Source organism: Dicentrarchus labrax, unplaced genomic scaffold (genome assembly GCF_905237075.1).
Source record: "Dicentrarchus labrax unplaced genomic scaffold, dlabrax2021, whole genome shotgun sequence".
In the NCBI taxonomy this organism is placed as follows: domain Eukaryota; kingdom Metazoa; phylum Chordata; class Actinopteri; family Moronidae; genus Dicentrarchus; species Dicentrarchus labrax.
This window is the reverse complement of record NW_026136714.1, coordinates 29,327,425-29,343,494: the sequence shown is the minus strand read 5'-3', so window position 1 is coordinate 29,343,494 and position 16,070 is coordinate 29,327,425. Positions and strand designations below refer to the sequence as shown.

General features: G+C 38.9%; 1 long non-coding RNA gene across 1 annotated transcript in view; it reads right to left on the bottom strand.

Moving 5' to 3' along the window:
* Positions 1 to 15,783: 15,783 nt before the first annotated feature.
* The window catches only part of LOC127375972 (uncharacterized), a 48,587-nt gene continuing 48,300 nt past the window's right edge, over positions 15,784 to 16,070 (bottom strand). The window contains exon 2 of the long non-coding RNA XR_007887474.1: positions 15,784 to 16,055. This is a non-coding gene — a long non-coding RNA (uncharacterized LOC127375972). The remainder of the gene's footprint in view (positions 16,056 to 16,070) is intronic.

The window sequence follows — 16,070 nt, the reverse complement described above, 5'->3', positions numbered from 1 at the left end:
TCCAACATCCTAGCCATCATAGGTACGTATTGAGAACTGATACAATATCACAAAACAAAATATTGACTAAATATTTTTCCAGTATTTTCTTACACCCATAATACTTATCCCATGGTAACAAGCTGAAATAATGAATATAAACACCATTTGTCATCCCAAGATATAAAAAAACACAAACGGGTAATTTCACAGCATTTGTGTTCTAGTAACAGGTTAAAAAAATAACTTTTGTATAACCATAAAATTCCAGAATAATGTAATTTAAAATGTATATATATATATATATATATATATATATATATATGACAGCTTTATTGGATTATTTAAAGTTCCCGTGGCATCTAGCAGTGTAATTGCAGATTTGCTTCACCTTTCAAAGTGCAGAAGAAACTATGGTGGATGGTAGAGCCAGTATTTGGTTTGTCCATTCTGGGTTACAGTAGAAACATGGTGGTTCAACATGGCAGCCTCCATGGAAGTGTTAAGATAATGAGCTGCTTTTGGTTCCAGCTTAAATGTTTAAAATGAATTAACCTATTCAATAATAAATCAATGAGTTTGTATGTCTTTTTTTATTCTCACCATATGACTATGGAGGCCTAAAACTTCCCACCTCTTAGTGGTATTTGTAGCTACACAGTAAGAAATCCAGTTAATTGAGAATAATTTGTTCCTTGGGTGTATTTCCATGAGTTATGTTTAAAACATTTGCTTACTTTGGAGTTTAAAAACCCATTAAACTGACCACAAATCTTGTGTTTCTAAACAGTGTGCGGATGTGGAAATGGTCTTTTATCATTTACACAACTGCAACAGAAATACATTTGTTTTCAAATAAGACATCTGATTAACTGCTCTTAGGGGTGTTGCTCAAATTGCCAAACTTGATTTCATTCTTAACCATATTTCAAACAGCAACTCTGTTGTTCTTTGACCCTCCTATCTTATATTTACATTTTTTATTGATATTTGTATTCATCTGCACACATTGAGATGTATGAAAATCCACAACTTGATTCATTTGGTAACAGGCACGACTGTTACAGTATTACATATCTATTGATCTAGCACCATTGACTGGTGAAATGATCCACCATTGTACCAGATCCTTCACAGTGGTGGATGGAGCTTTAAAATTATTTTCAATTTTCATATTCAGAGACATTTACAAACTATTACACATAACATAGCAGTAAGCATACAGTATACACTTTCCAATCCAATCCAACTTTATTTGTTAAGCACTTTAAAAACAACCAAAGTTGACCAAAGTGCTGTACAGGAGAATAAATAGGACATCATAAATGTAAACAGTGATGGTGATGATGAAGACCACTGTTAGGAACATAGACAGTGATGGCGACAACACTGGAAAGTTCCTGTGGCAGACAACATGGACGAAGTCCGACGGCGATGAGCTCGATGTCCGGGCTGCAGACGCTCTTTCACACAGACGTGCCCGGCGTTACACCACCTGTTGTTTATGAGCACGGACAGTCCCCCTCCTTTCTTCATGCCGGTCGCGGTGGTGTCCCTGTCGGCTCGAACCGTCTGGAAGCCGGGAATGGTGACGATGGAGTCCGGTATCTGCTCGATGATTGCAGGGATGTAGAGTTTAAAGCTCCTCTTCTTCATCCTCCGTTTAACCCCCGCTCTGCAGCCTCACTGTCTCCTCCTTAGCTCCTCCGGTATGGAGGGTCTCTCTCCAGTCAGGATGCTAGGGGGCCTCAGGGCGATCGGGTGAAAACAATGCAACTCCCCGTCGCCATGGAGACCAGCGTAAACAAAAAATAAAAAGTGCTCAAAAACGCCAAAAAAGTATTTAGGCGACATGAACAAAGTAGTAAGAAAGTAAGAAAAGAGTTCAAAATAGCAAAAACACACTGAAAACACACTAAAACTACAACAATGAAAGGAGCAGCCATGACAGGCTGCCGTTGTCGCCGGCGCCATTCCATGGAAAGTTTGTATGGTTCAATGTAGATATAATTCCCTAACAAGTTATTTGTATGTATAGTGTGCACGGAAAGTATTCAGACCCCTTTAAATTTTTCACTCTTTGTTTCATTGCAGCCATTTGCTAAAATCAAAAAAGTTAATTTTATTTCTCATTAATGTACACTCAGCACCCCATCTTGACAGAAAAAAAAACAGATGTAGAAATTTTTGCAAATTTATTAAAAAAGAAAAACTGAAATATCACATGGTCATAAGTATTCAGACCCTTTGCTCAGTATTGAGTAGAAGCACCCTTTTGAGCTAGTACAGCCATGAGTCTTCTTAGGAATGATGCAACAAGTTTTTCACACCTGGATTTGGGGATCCTCTGCCAGTCTTCCTTGCAGATCCTCTCCAGTTCTGTCAGGTTGGATGGTGAATGTTGGTGGACAGCCATTTTCAGATCTCTCCAGAGATGCTCAATTGGGTTTAGGTCAGGGCTCTGGCTGGGCCAGTCAAGAATGGTCACAGAGTTTCTGAAGCCGCTCCTTTGTTATTTTAGTTGTGTGCTTAGGGTCATTGTCTTGTTGGAAGGTGAACCTTTGGCCCAGTCTGAGGTCCTGAGCACTCTGGAAAAGGTTTTCTTCCAGGATATCTCTGTACTTGGCCGCATTCATCTTTCCTTCAATTGCAACCAGTCGTCCTGTCCCTGCAGCTGAAAAACATCCCCATAGCCTGATGCTGCCACCACCATGTTTCACTGTTGGGATTGTATTGGGCAGGTGATGAGCAGTGCCTGGTTTTCTCCACACATACCGCTTAGAATTAACGCCAAAAAGTTCAATCTTGGTCTCAGACCAGAGAATCTTATTTCTCATAGTCTGGGAGTCCTTCATGTGTTTTTTGGCAAACTCTATGTGGGCTTTCATATGTCTTGCACTGAGGAGAGGCTTCCGTCGGAACACTCTGCCATAAAGCCCCGACTGTTGGAGGGCTGCAGTGATAGTTGACTTTTTGGAACTTTCTCCCATCTCCCTACTGCATCTCTGGAGCTCAGCCACAGTGATCTTTGGGTTCTTCTTTACCTCTCTCACCAAGGCCCTTCTCCCACGATTGCACAGTTTGGCTGGACGGCCAGGTCTAGGAAGAGTTCTAGTTGTCCCAAACCTCTTCCATTTAAGGATTATGGAGGCCACTGTGCTTTTAGGAACCTTGAGTGCTGCAGAAATTCTTTTGTAACCTTGGCCAGATCTGTGCCTTGCCACAATTCTGTCTCTGAGCTCCTTGAGTAGTTCCTTCGAACTCATGATTCTCATTTGCTCTGACATGCACTGTGAGCTGTAAGGTCTTATAAAGACAGGTGTGTGCCTTTCCTAAACAAGTCCAATCAGTTTAATTAAACACAGCTGGACTCCAATGAAGGAGCAGAACCATCTCAAGGAGGATCAGAAGAAATGGACAGCATGTGAGATAAATATGAGTGTCACAGCAAAGGGTCTGAATACTTATGACCATGTGATTTTTCTTTTTTAATAAATTTGCAAAAATTTCTACATTTCTGTTTTTTTCTGTCAAGATGGGGTGCTGAGTGTACATTAATGAGAAATAAAATGAACTTTTTTGATTTTAGCAAATGGCTGCAATGAAACAAAGAGTGAAAAATTTAAAGGGGTCTGAATACTTTCCGTACCCACTGTACATAGTAATATTACTTACAGAAAATCTGTACAAGCAAACAAATATATTTGTTTTCTCTACTGAGTTGTAAATATCACAGGTGTAACTGTATAAATCCTGATGGCAGACATGAATGAGAGCACTTCACTTCCAGTTCACTACATGTCAAATAAACAGCTCAAACTAACATCAAACAGGCAGCAAATGACCCCCTCAGATTCATCCCCTTTGACACAATCTCTGACATTATCCATAAAAAATAACACTAATCCCCTCTAAATAATCCTAATCCTGTTCAAAGTAAGAAAAAACCCCAGAATAAATCCTTGAATAAAGATACATCTGTCAATGGGGGTGCAGCTATTTAAACATAGCCTGCTATGGAGGCGGATGCATGTCACCCAGAGTAGAACAATTGGGTGAACAACTCCCTCATGGCCCATATTCAGCCTGGAAGCCATGTGGCACAACAAAGCCTGTTCATCCTGCTGCCGACCTCCTCTCTGTCTCCCAGCAGCACATTGTTAACACTCAGCAAGCCTCTGTATTGACTTTGTGACCCCTCTGCCTGGTGGCAGTATAGAGCCACACTATTAGAATCCCAAAAATGAGGGGAGCAGAGAATCTGTCCAATTCCAGGCAGACGGGGAGACTCTTTCCTTTTGTCAAGTAATAATAGTGACGGTTTTACAGCAGAATTGAATTTGACAGTGACAGTATCCAGGCTAGTTTTACCTATTGATGTAGGTTAGAAAAATTATTTACGTATTAGATTCAGTGTATGTTGATGTTAATTGCTCTAAATGGAATCCCATAAATTAGCCCGTAGAATGACCTTGACAACAAGATGTCAGAGTTTTTCTGTAAAAGACTTTTCAGTTGAATGATGTATAAGTAAGACAGTGTTGTTGTTTTATAATAGAGCATTATTTATAATTCAAGTTTAAATTATAGGGTATATTTTTTTTCCTGGCAGTTATGATGACTGGCTGTACGTAGTGGTTTACTTATTTGCTTATTGATGACTCGGATCAGTTTTTTATATGACCACACAAATCACGTTGAATCTGAATTTCTTCTCAAAGATGATTTGGACGATTTTCATATGTGGTCCCAAATCAGATTCAAGTCTGAATTTTTGCTTAGTCATATAAGAATTCATGTGAATTTTATGTCACTCTAGACTCTAGACTGGCTCAGAGGAAGAGCAGTCGTCCTCTAATCGGAAGGTTGTTGGTTTGATACCCGGCTCCTGCCGCCACATGTCGAAGCAAGATACTGAACCCCAAATAGCTCCTGATGCTGTGCATCGCTGTTTGAATGTGTATGAATGCGTTAGTTTCTGTTCGATGGACTTTGCCATCACTGTGTGAATGTGTATGAAAGGGTGAATTTGGCACGTAGTATAGAAAGTGCTTTGAGTGGTTGCAAGACTATAAAGGCGCTATACAAGTACAGGTCCATTACCAACTATGAGATTGCTAAAATAACATTTATTTATTTATTTACAATTTTTTATATTTTGTTTCAGTATCTGCCTGCTACATAGTCACATTCAAGCATGTAGTGTCCATACATCCATGGTTTATAAGGAGCTTAAATGTGATGGTAAGATAGTAAGCAAAGGTAAAATGAATGGTTCAAAAACACTGCAATTGTGGCTCCAAACAGGTACTATTAGGAAGAGAAGTATGGATCAGAAGGACCCCTTTTACACAAAATTAGCTCTGGTTCTTGAACCGGTTCCACTCAGCATTCAACAACAGTCAGCAATAAACCTATGCTTATATATTTTAACATCGGTCATAATGACATTAAGAACATTAATGCCCAAAACACCACACTCAATCGGCACATCAACAAAACATCATATCGAACATATTTTACCCTTCCAATAACATCAACTCTATAAATACTCTATACATTCTATACCTGAAAAGGGGAGTGAATGAATGAAACGTATGGACACGATGCTTCTCTTCTGGGAGCTTCATTCAGAATGAGGCATCGTGGCCCGAGAGCTCCCCCTTTCAACCTCTGCAGGCATAACTAATCGATCACAGGTGGTTTCTCAGAAAAGGATCAACAGATGATCACACATTAATTGAACTTCTGACAGGTAAGTATCCTTATGCCATTAATTTTTAACTCTGTTAATTAAACTTCTTTGACAGGTAAGTATCCTTATGCCATTAGTTTTTAACTCTGTTAGTTCAACTAACTCTGTTAGTTCAACTTTTTAGCATGTATTCTGTATTCAGGCTTTTTTAAACAACTGTTTTTTTTTTTTTTTTACATAAAATCAATCTATCACACACTCCCCTGCTAAATTAGATGTCGTCCTGACATCTCAATGTTCATGAACCAAGAGTCCTCAACATAACGATAAGTATAGATGTACTGCTTATACATGACCCTACTCAATTTGGTGATATTTTCTCTTCAATTAAACAGTTTCTTTCTGTACTGACCAGTCCACACCTGTGTCATGCCTAATATCTCTGCATAAGTACATGTTGGTAAATTTGATATGGATTTGTCCACATTGGCTGAACTTCTCTATATAGTACAGGCTGATACTGGTAAAGCATTTCATTTGCATGTGCTGCACTATAACATGTTGGAGTCCCAAGCTGGTCATAGGTGAAGATTTTAGGAGCTCTTCTTTCTCTCCTCTGCAAGTCATGTCTTGTTCCCGGTCATCCTCACCTGCATCTGGATCTGGGGAATCTGGAATCTCATCCTGTGTTTCTCCCACTGGTTGTAGATCCTCACTCTGATCATCTTCTTCTTGCAGCCCATTCTCCTGCTATATCTTAGGCTCATTTGTGTTTGTTAGGAGTCTTTCTTCAAACACTGGCTCATCAGTGCTCAACACTGGTCATCTTCTTGTGTGTCGTCATGCTCCATGGTCGTTTCCTCTGTTAGTTCTCTGTTAGTTCAACTTTTTAGCATGTATTCTGTATTCATTGCTTTTTTAAACAACTGTTTTTTTTAGTTTTTTTTTTTTTTACATGAAATCAATCTATCCCATACGCGTGTAAAAAGTGTGAGAAACATTGATTCACACTGGAATCTGATATGGGTCAAAAATAAACATGATAAACAGCTTAATAAACATACAAACAAAACCTGAATTGTGTTCTAATACAGTTTAAAGTCACTTTGAATTCTTTTCAGAACAATGCAGCCACAGAAACATAGATTAGTTTCTGAAAGAATCAAAGGTTCAATATCTAACTATGACAGTAAAAGTTGCTTGATGAACATTTAAATTAATGTTTCCTTAGCATTCTGTAGGATGTTTCCAATTAAATTAATTTTCTATGACCATACACTATCTCTAAAAAAAAAAAAAAAAAAATCAACCAGACCATCATTGGCTACAAATGACTAGCTGAATCTTTTGTCCAGTGGCTGCAATATCTAAAGCAAATGTAAATTTACATTTATATGTAAAATGTAACAAACTCACAAAAGGTAAGGAGAGTCCATGCAGTTGCAAAGCACATGCTAATACACACCTACTGACCTGACTGTGAAGTGATTCAGACAGACGACTCAATTCCTGTCAATGAGTAGACACTCAGGCTTTGAGTGGTAGCTTGATAGTAGTACTTGTAGTAACAGTAATGGTAATCTAGTACAATACATTATTAGTCCAACTTCAGCATGACACACAGGTTTCCTCCATCACATGAGATTAAACATCTGCTAATGCTGTCAGCAGCCAGTCAATACATGCTCACTAATCACAGGTTTAACTAAATATTATCATATTTTAGTCTAAAATTTCATTCCAATACAGTGACACTGAAAATAAAAACATAGAACCTACAGTATAAAACAAGAGACATGCAACTGAATCTAATTTATCCTCTAGCCTGTCTCCTCTGATTTGAATCTGCCAGTCATCTAGCTCCCTAGCGAGCCTCTAATTACATCCTACATCTTGTGTATTTGTGCTGACCTCTGGGGTGAGTCATCAATCTATCAAAGTGTCTGGCATCTCAGACCTAGTTGGGCTGAGAGTTGCCCTGTGAGTTACCCTGCACGCATTTACCACGACAAGACTGTGAGCTAAGAGAGAAGAATAGGCTCACTGAGGGACACGTCCTCAAAGAGAACACATTTAATCTGGAGCTGATATCCAAAGAGGCATGATCGCATTGGGAGATTCCACTAATCATTCTCTCATCACTTATTAGTATACAGCTAATCAATACCGTAATTCCTACCAGGAAGGTACAGTTTTTAGTCTAACACATCAAAATGTGTTAGCAAATTTAGGTGAATCTTTCATATGTCATGGGTGCATCAGAAAATAAGGGGGGGGGTTCATTACTTGCATTAAGACTATTGTTACTACAGAGACTATTTTTTTGTACTACAAGTTTTCTGAAATTTTATGTTTAAATATTGAAATCGGGCCTATTAAAATGTACTACTGCATACATTTTTAGAACAGAAATCTAAATACTGGTTCAAAATTCTTGTTTGATTTTGTTGACATATTAAGGATTTTTACAGAGGAGATTTTGGATGTCTCTTTTTATTACTCCATAAATACGAAAATATTGAAATAAAAAATAAATAGAATAAAACTGCTGAACTGAAAGTTTTATATATTTATATATTTATTTTCCATGACAATCCAATGTTGATTTCAGTGTAATTATTTCTGTAAATTAACTTACAGCTGCAAACCTCTCGTCCATGTTTGTCAACATATTTGTGGCCATTTTTCTATCTGTATTTTTTATGGGTGTTGCTCGATAGGTAGCTGTAGATGACCCCATTCTTACTCAAAGCTCTGATTGACTGTGTTTCTCCAATAGGGGGAAACAGCTGTCAATAGGCACATCATCAGACATTTTTGAACCATAACAATATTTAATTGTATTTATAATATATTCTTAGAAAAAAAAGTGGTCTCTCTTCACTGCAGTGTAGTGTTAATTCAATTCTATTTCAATTTTAGCATTAGGATTAGTAACACTAGCATTCCCCAGAATACTGCCTGTCCTGTTCCCAATAGGAAGTCAATGCAGTAGATGAGTCAGTGCAGCACAGATGGATGTCTGAGATTCTAACCAGCCTGCTATGGTCAAACTGTTGTCCTGAGTGTCTACAATGATAAATGGCTGTTTCTTTGATTGAGATTAGTGAGGTGGGGCCCGGCCCTGTTTGATGAACCAGAAAATGAAATGATTACTATTGGGCTTCTATTGACTGCACTGCTGGTGACACTCTTGCTTCATCCCAAAGGTTAATTGGACTTGAACCCGGAAAATCAAGAGGTTAAGCAGGGTCAGTGTGACAGCAGGTCCTTCTGGGAACAGCCCTCTCAAATGGCTGCTAACCAGATTTGTCATGGGGCTTTCCTTATTGTAATGCTTCCATGTGCATCTCTGTTGTTGCTGCCGCACACTACAGTATTGATTTTAATATAATAACATTACCCTTGCCAACTGCAGGAGGGCAATTATATTCACTTATTTGCAGTCAAGAAAATATGGCTTCCCTGCTGTTTTCCTGATATTTCTATTAGTGTTTAGCAACCATCTATTGACGTTTGTGTGTATGGCTTAGACTTTTCATATTAAGTCTCTGCATGAGGAAAATGGAATGGCTTTTTGATATTAGGATGTGATTAAGACTTTAAAAGAAAACATCTATGGGACACATGATTTCTATTGGCTCAGCTGACATGATGCAAAAATCTGGTGATGAGAAGCATCTGTGATATAATTAACATCAGTGAGGAATAAAGAATGTCTGCACTTGAGTCATTTTAAAAGGAAAACCCCTTAGTTCTTGCCTTTCTGGTGCTTTGAGCTAAATGCTGACATTTGCATGCTAAAATACTCACAATGACAATTCTAACATACTGATGTTTTGCAGGTATAATATTTACTTTCACCATTGGAACATTTGCTAATTATGACTTTAGACACAGTACAGTTGAAGCTATTGGGAATGTCAGTAGTTTGGCTTGTACTTGTTCATAAACCAAATCTAAATGAAATCCATCCAATAGTTGTCACGGTGAGTTTCACTTAAAACAACAAATGTGAAACTCATCGTGACACTGGAGGACCATTCAGGGCATTACTTCAGTCATTAGGACTTATTGTCTGGGAACTATGCAATGATCCATTCTGTAAATGTTGAGATATTTCACTGGATGAATGAAAAACAAACCAACAAAAAACAAACCTTGACCTGGTGGTGGTGCCAGAAAAAGTCAGTGCCCGTGGATCACAACAGTCCAATCCAAAAGACAGACCAACATTGCCATCCCTACAGCCATATATGGCTAAAGAGGTAAGTCTAAATTGACTCTGAATAAAAGCTCGTTTTTGAAATGAATAACCCCTTACTTGGATTGTACACCTATTTAACTATGTTTCTCAAAGAAAAATCTAACAAAAATTTTATTTGTATAGCGCCAATTTATAACAGAAGTTATCTCAGGACACTTTTCAAATAGAGCAGGTCTAGACCCTACTCTTCATAACATTATGTATATTTATATATTATTTACAGAGATCCAACAGTTCCCACCATGAGCAAGCACTTGGCGACAGCAGCAAGGAAAAACTTCCTTTTAAGAAGCAGAAACCTGGGACGGACCCAGGCTCTTGGTGGGTGGTCGTCTGCCTCGACCAGTTGGGGTGTGAGAGAGGCAGAGAGAGAGAGAGAGAGAGACAGAGAGAGAGAAAAGAGGTAACGACAGAAGGTCAGAGACAGAGACAAAGGTGCCAGCAACAACAGTTAACATGAAGAAGATGATTACGACGACAACAACAGCGATGGGGGACAATGAGCAGTGATTATAGTAATAATAATATCTGTAGTAACAATAACAGTAATAATAATAATAATAATTAAAGCTGCAAGCAGCGTTGGGCGGGACCTCGCACTCCACACAACTCGGGGCGTGCTGCGGCCGCGTCGCATGCCGTCGTAACACTTGCGGACCACAACATGAAAATCTGCCGTTAATCAGCTCAAAATCACCACGCAGCGCTTACTTCCTGTTGCCAGTAGGTGGTGCTATCACTATGTCTGAATATTGTCATGTACACGTGTTCAGGGCGGGACTGTTACCAAGCATTTGAAGTGTGGAGCCGATTGGACAATGTACACTCAAGTTATAGCTAATTTGTGTTTTGTGGCGGTCCATCAAAATTTCCCGCCACCCCACAGACACGCCCCCTCACTACAGTCAACACATATCATCAACAATGTGTTTTGCATTTTATAAGTAAATTTCAGCTGGATCTGATCATCCTGCGAGGAGTAGATCATGAAAGTATAAAACGTGATACTTCCTGTTACCAGTATGTGGCGCTATCACTATGTCTGAATATTGTCATGTAGACGTGTTCAGGGTGGGACTGTTATCAAACACGTGAAGTTTCATTGAGATTGGATCATGTACACTGAAGTTATGAGGACATGTTCAGGGTGGGACTGTACACTGAAGATATGAGTAATATCTGTTTGATGGCCAATCGGTGGAATTCGACACGTCGTCACGGGCACGTGGTGTAACGTACAGTCACAAATAGCACAACTTTTGATAACCAATGTGTCTAGATTGCAGTGATCGAATTTGAAGTCAATCTGATAAAATCTGTAGGAGGAGTTAAAACAGAAGCCCTTAAATGCTGGAAATGGAATCACAGTTTGACATTCGATTAAACCTGGCCAACTTTGAGGGCACACCACAGACGCGCCCTTTAACGTGCCGTCACAAATAGCACAACTTTTAATTAGCACCATTTTTTGAATGTACTGACCAATTTTGAAGCAGATCCAATAAATTTCCTAGGAGGAGTTCGTTCAAATACAACGCAAAAAAACGCTGAAAATCATTGCAAAATGCCGGAAATGGCATTACAGTTTGACATTTGATTCAACCTGGCCAACTTTGAGGGCACGCCACGGACACGCCCTTTAATGTACATGCACAAATAGCACAACTTTTAATCAGCACCATTTTTTGACTGTATTGACCAATTTTGAAGCAGATCCGATAAATTCCCTAGGAGGAGTTCGTTCAAATACAAGGCGAAAAATTCACCGAAAATCCGCACGGAATTCACTATGGCCAACTTTGAGGGCATGCCACGGACACGCCCTTCAACGTACATGCACAAATAGCACAACTTTTAATCAGAACCATTTTTTGACTGTACTCACAAATTTTGAAGCAGATCCGATAAATTTCCTAGGAGGAGTTCGTTCAAATACAACGCGAAAAGTTCACCGAAAGTGAAACTTTAAATCACAATGGCCGACTTCCTGTGAAGTTTCGGGTATGGGTCCAAGTGGCTTTTTTGTACGTCACGGCATGTTACACGTGCCTACCGAGTTTCGTACATATCGGTGAAATGTGGCGCCGGGGCTGCAGTTTTTTTATCCTGTAGGGGGCGCTACACACACGACAAACACGATTTTTGGTATGTGAGCTTCAGGCACTACTCTACACGTGCCCTGTGAATTTCATATTCATAACTATTACGGTCTCCGCACAGTGATTTATCATGCCAAAAGAGTGCCACCTAGTGGCGTATTTTTTTTGTCCTTTTTAAGTGAGCCTCAGGGAGCCATGGGGAAGCAAATTATTCAAATAACTTTTTTTGCCAGGGCGGTCCCCAGGTGCTAGGTGAAAAATTTTGTGCGAATCGGACAAAGCGTGTAGGAGGAACACGAACTTTAAGGACATTTCGCGCTCTAACGAAAAAAAATTATAGGCGGAATTGGGCGGGGCCTATATAGGAAGATTCAGCTCCATTCACCGAACGCGTGGATATAAGTTTTTTGAATGTGCGACAAACTATGCAGAAGTTATTAGCCTAAACGCATTTTTTATGATAGTAGCGCCACCTAGCGGCAGACCCGAAAGCGACACATAATATCCCCATTTTCACCAGGTCTGACCACTTTGCCAAATAAAATTGACTTTTCGTATATGTTCAGGGGGGCAAAATCAAAGTCAATGGGGGCTAAAAATAATAATAAGAAACGAAGCAAAAACAATAGGGACCTTGCCGGTCGCTGGCTCAGTCCCTAATAATAATAATATCAGTAATATTAGCAACAGGATTCAAGCAGGACCATGGCAGGAGGCTCCACCAGGATCCGCGAGAACCTGCGAGACGAGAAAGCACAAGAACTCTGGGGAAGAAGTGAAGTTAGTAACATGCATGCAGAGGAAGAAAGGAGCTCAATGCATCATGGGAAATCCCCCGATACTCTAGGCCTATAGCAGTATAACTAAGGGATGGTTCAGGACTCACCTGAGCCAACCCTAACTATAAGTTTTATCAAAGAGGAACATCTTAAGCCTACTCTTAAATGTGGAGAGGGCGTCTGCCTCCCGAACCACAACTGGAAGCTGGTTCCACAGGAGAGGAGCTTGGTAACTGAAGGCTCTGGCTCTTGTTCTACTTTTAGAGACTATAGGAACCACAAGTAGCCCAGCATTCAGAGAACGTAGTGTTCTAGTAGGGTAATAGGGTACTATGAGCTCTTTAAGATATGAAGGGGCCTGACCATGAAGGTGAGGAGGTGACCATGAAGGTGAGGAGGAGGATTTAAAATTCTATTCTGAATTTTACGGGGAGCCAGTGCAGAGAAGCTAGTACAGGAGAGATGTGATCTCTTTTCTTAGTTCCTGTCAGTACTCGTGCTGCAGCGTTCTGAATTAATTGTAGCTTCTTAATGGATTTATTGGGGCAGCCTGATAATAAGAAGTTGCAGTAATCCAGCCTAGAAGTAACAAATGCATGGATTAGTTTTTCTGCATCCGCTGTGACAGGATGTGTCTAATTTTTGTAATATTGTGTAAATAAAAGAAGGCAGTCCTGGAGGTTTGCTTTATGTGGGAGTTAAATGACAAATCCTGATCAAAGATAACTCCAAGATTCCTGACAGTGGTGCTAGAGGCCTAGAGTAACTAAACTACAAAATATCTAAACTAGACAGTGAGTCTCGGAGGTGTTTGGGGCCAAGTACAAGAATTTTGTTTTTTGAGTTTAGCATCAGAAAATTGCAGCTCATCCAGGTTTTTATGTCCTTAAGACATGTTTGTAATTTAGATAACTGATTAATTTCATCGGGCTTGATCGACAGGTATAGCTGGGTATTATCTGCAGTTTCAGTTCCACTGCAGTTTGGATTCCAGGAGAAGGTGGGTGTGAAGGATGCCATCCTCTATCTACTCCTATGGGCTGATATTTGTGTCAGTAGAAACTGAATCTGAATTGCCCAACTTGAATAATTGCATTAAAAACCTGAATTTGAATTGCATAATTTGAATTTGTATTGTTAAACTTGAATAACTGTATTGCAAAGCTGAATCTGAATAGCATAATTTGAATTTGAATTTATTAGTTTGAAACTGAATTTGAGCCTCACTAAAAGTTCAACTTTTTATGTTCTTTCAAATTCAGATCTCGAAATTCAAATTCAGCTCTCGAAATTCAGATTCAGCTCTCGAAATTCAAATGTCGTAATCTCAACTCAATTTCAAACCACTAGATTACAATTTTAAGGTCACAGACGGGTCATGGTTTTCAGTAAGAGCAATCGAGTGCAGATGCACAGAGCTCCTTTTTGGCTAAGCAGCACGTTTGTTTTGACCATTTCCTGGACCTGTAGACATTGGCTAGAGAAAAACATGCTTAAGGATTATTCCCCTTTTCAGGTTCATTATTATATATATTTTTTAATTTATTTATTTATTTTTATTTTGGTTTCGTGTGTGAACCACTTTGTGTCGGACTGTTTTCACAACCTCGGTCAGTACAACACTGGACTGGCTGAAAGACTGTTCCTGAAAGAGGGATTGTACCAACTGTCTGTGGAGAGACGGCAGAGGAAGTAACTGTAAGTATTTTTAAGAATTGATGCTGTTTTTATTGTTGGTGTACCGCTAGCACATGCTAACAGTTGTTAGCTACAGGAGCTGTTAAATGTTTGTTAAATGTTTGCAAGATGAACTTGAAACTTATAAGGTGAGGTTCATTTATTAAGCCAGCTGGTGCAGATGTCTCCATATTCTCCACTGCTGATATTGTTATAGAGATTCACACAAAGTTTATTATAAGTTTATGCTGAGAATCACCAAGTGTGTGTCTGTGCTGCTGTATGTAAACGTACCGGAGGTAAAGATAGAGCTACCGTGAGAGAGAAATAGTCAAACTGTGATCAAGCCTCCTTAGAAGCTAACGTTAACAAAATACGGGGAGTAAGTTATGGTGATTATTGTTCATGATGCTTCTTGTGTAACTTTATACTGACGTGCTAACGTTATCTCAGCTAGCGTTAGCTTTGATGTTCTTCTGCTTCGTTCAGGTGTGTGTGTGTGTGTGTGTGTGTGTTACTGCTATATATATATATATATATATATATATATGTATTAACCTCTATCACATAATGTTAGTGTTTATACCTTAACTATGAGAACCAACACTGTGTTTTATGCTTGTCTTTACAGGTACAGCAGTGAGCAGTGACCTAGAGTCTACACAGCCCAGTAAGTTAAACATATTATATATTACATAATATTAACAACATTAGTCAAGAAATTGTTTCTAGTGAAGAAACACCCACTAAATGTACCAAAGTAATCAGAGTAATAGTATGATGATTACTGTAACCTCCCATCTGTTAATTCTTTATACACATTAGTTTACTGAGACCATGGAAACTTACATAATGAGGCAGAAACCTGCCTGCAATACTTGATCCTGTACAACATGTCAACATAACTGAAGGAAATACTCATCTAATAAAGTAACTTGTACTGTACTGTATCCACATTTCATAGTCTGATATTTTAACTTGAAAGTATTATTACCAAAGTTAACCTTCAGATATTTGTAAAAGCTGCAATTATGTTTTACGTTTTATATCATATAGTATGTCATTTATCTTCCAACAAAATAAAGTTTGAATGTGAGACAGTAATGTATTGTGTTGCTTACAGTCATTAATACAGGTTTAAATTTCACATTTTCATATTGATAGATGTTACACGAACCAGGTTTTCAACTCTTCTACATGCAGGAAATCTTCATAAAACCTTTGTGAAATAACATGTTATTTATATAAAACCACACTTATTACTGAATTTAAAAATGACCAAAACTCTTCTTAAAAGTAAAACACTTTATTTATATTTCATTCATATTCCAGTTACATATGTTGTAAGTAACAAAGCTATAACTTTTATGTAAACTGTGCAGATCATGTTCTCCATCAAGGTTTATGGTTTCTAGTATACTGAAGTGTGAGCTGGTAATGGAGCTCTGCAGTCAGTGTTCATCTTCATCAGTCTTCCTTTGGATACCCAGACTGTCCTGATGCTGCAGCTGTCTCTGTCCTCTGATGGGTCCAGGAACACCTGAGCTTCATCAGGTCACCTGTAAAACATGGCA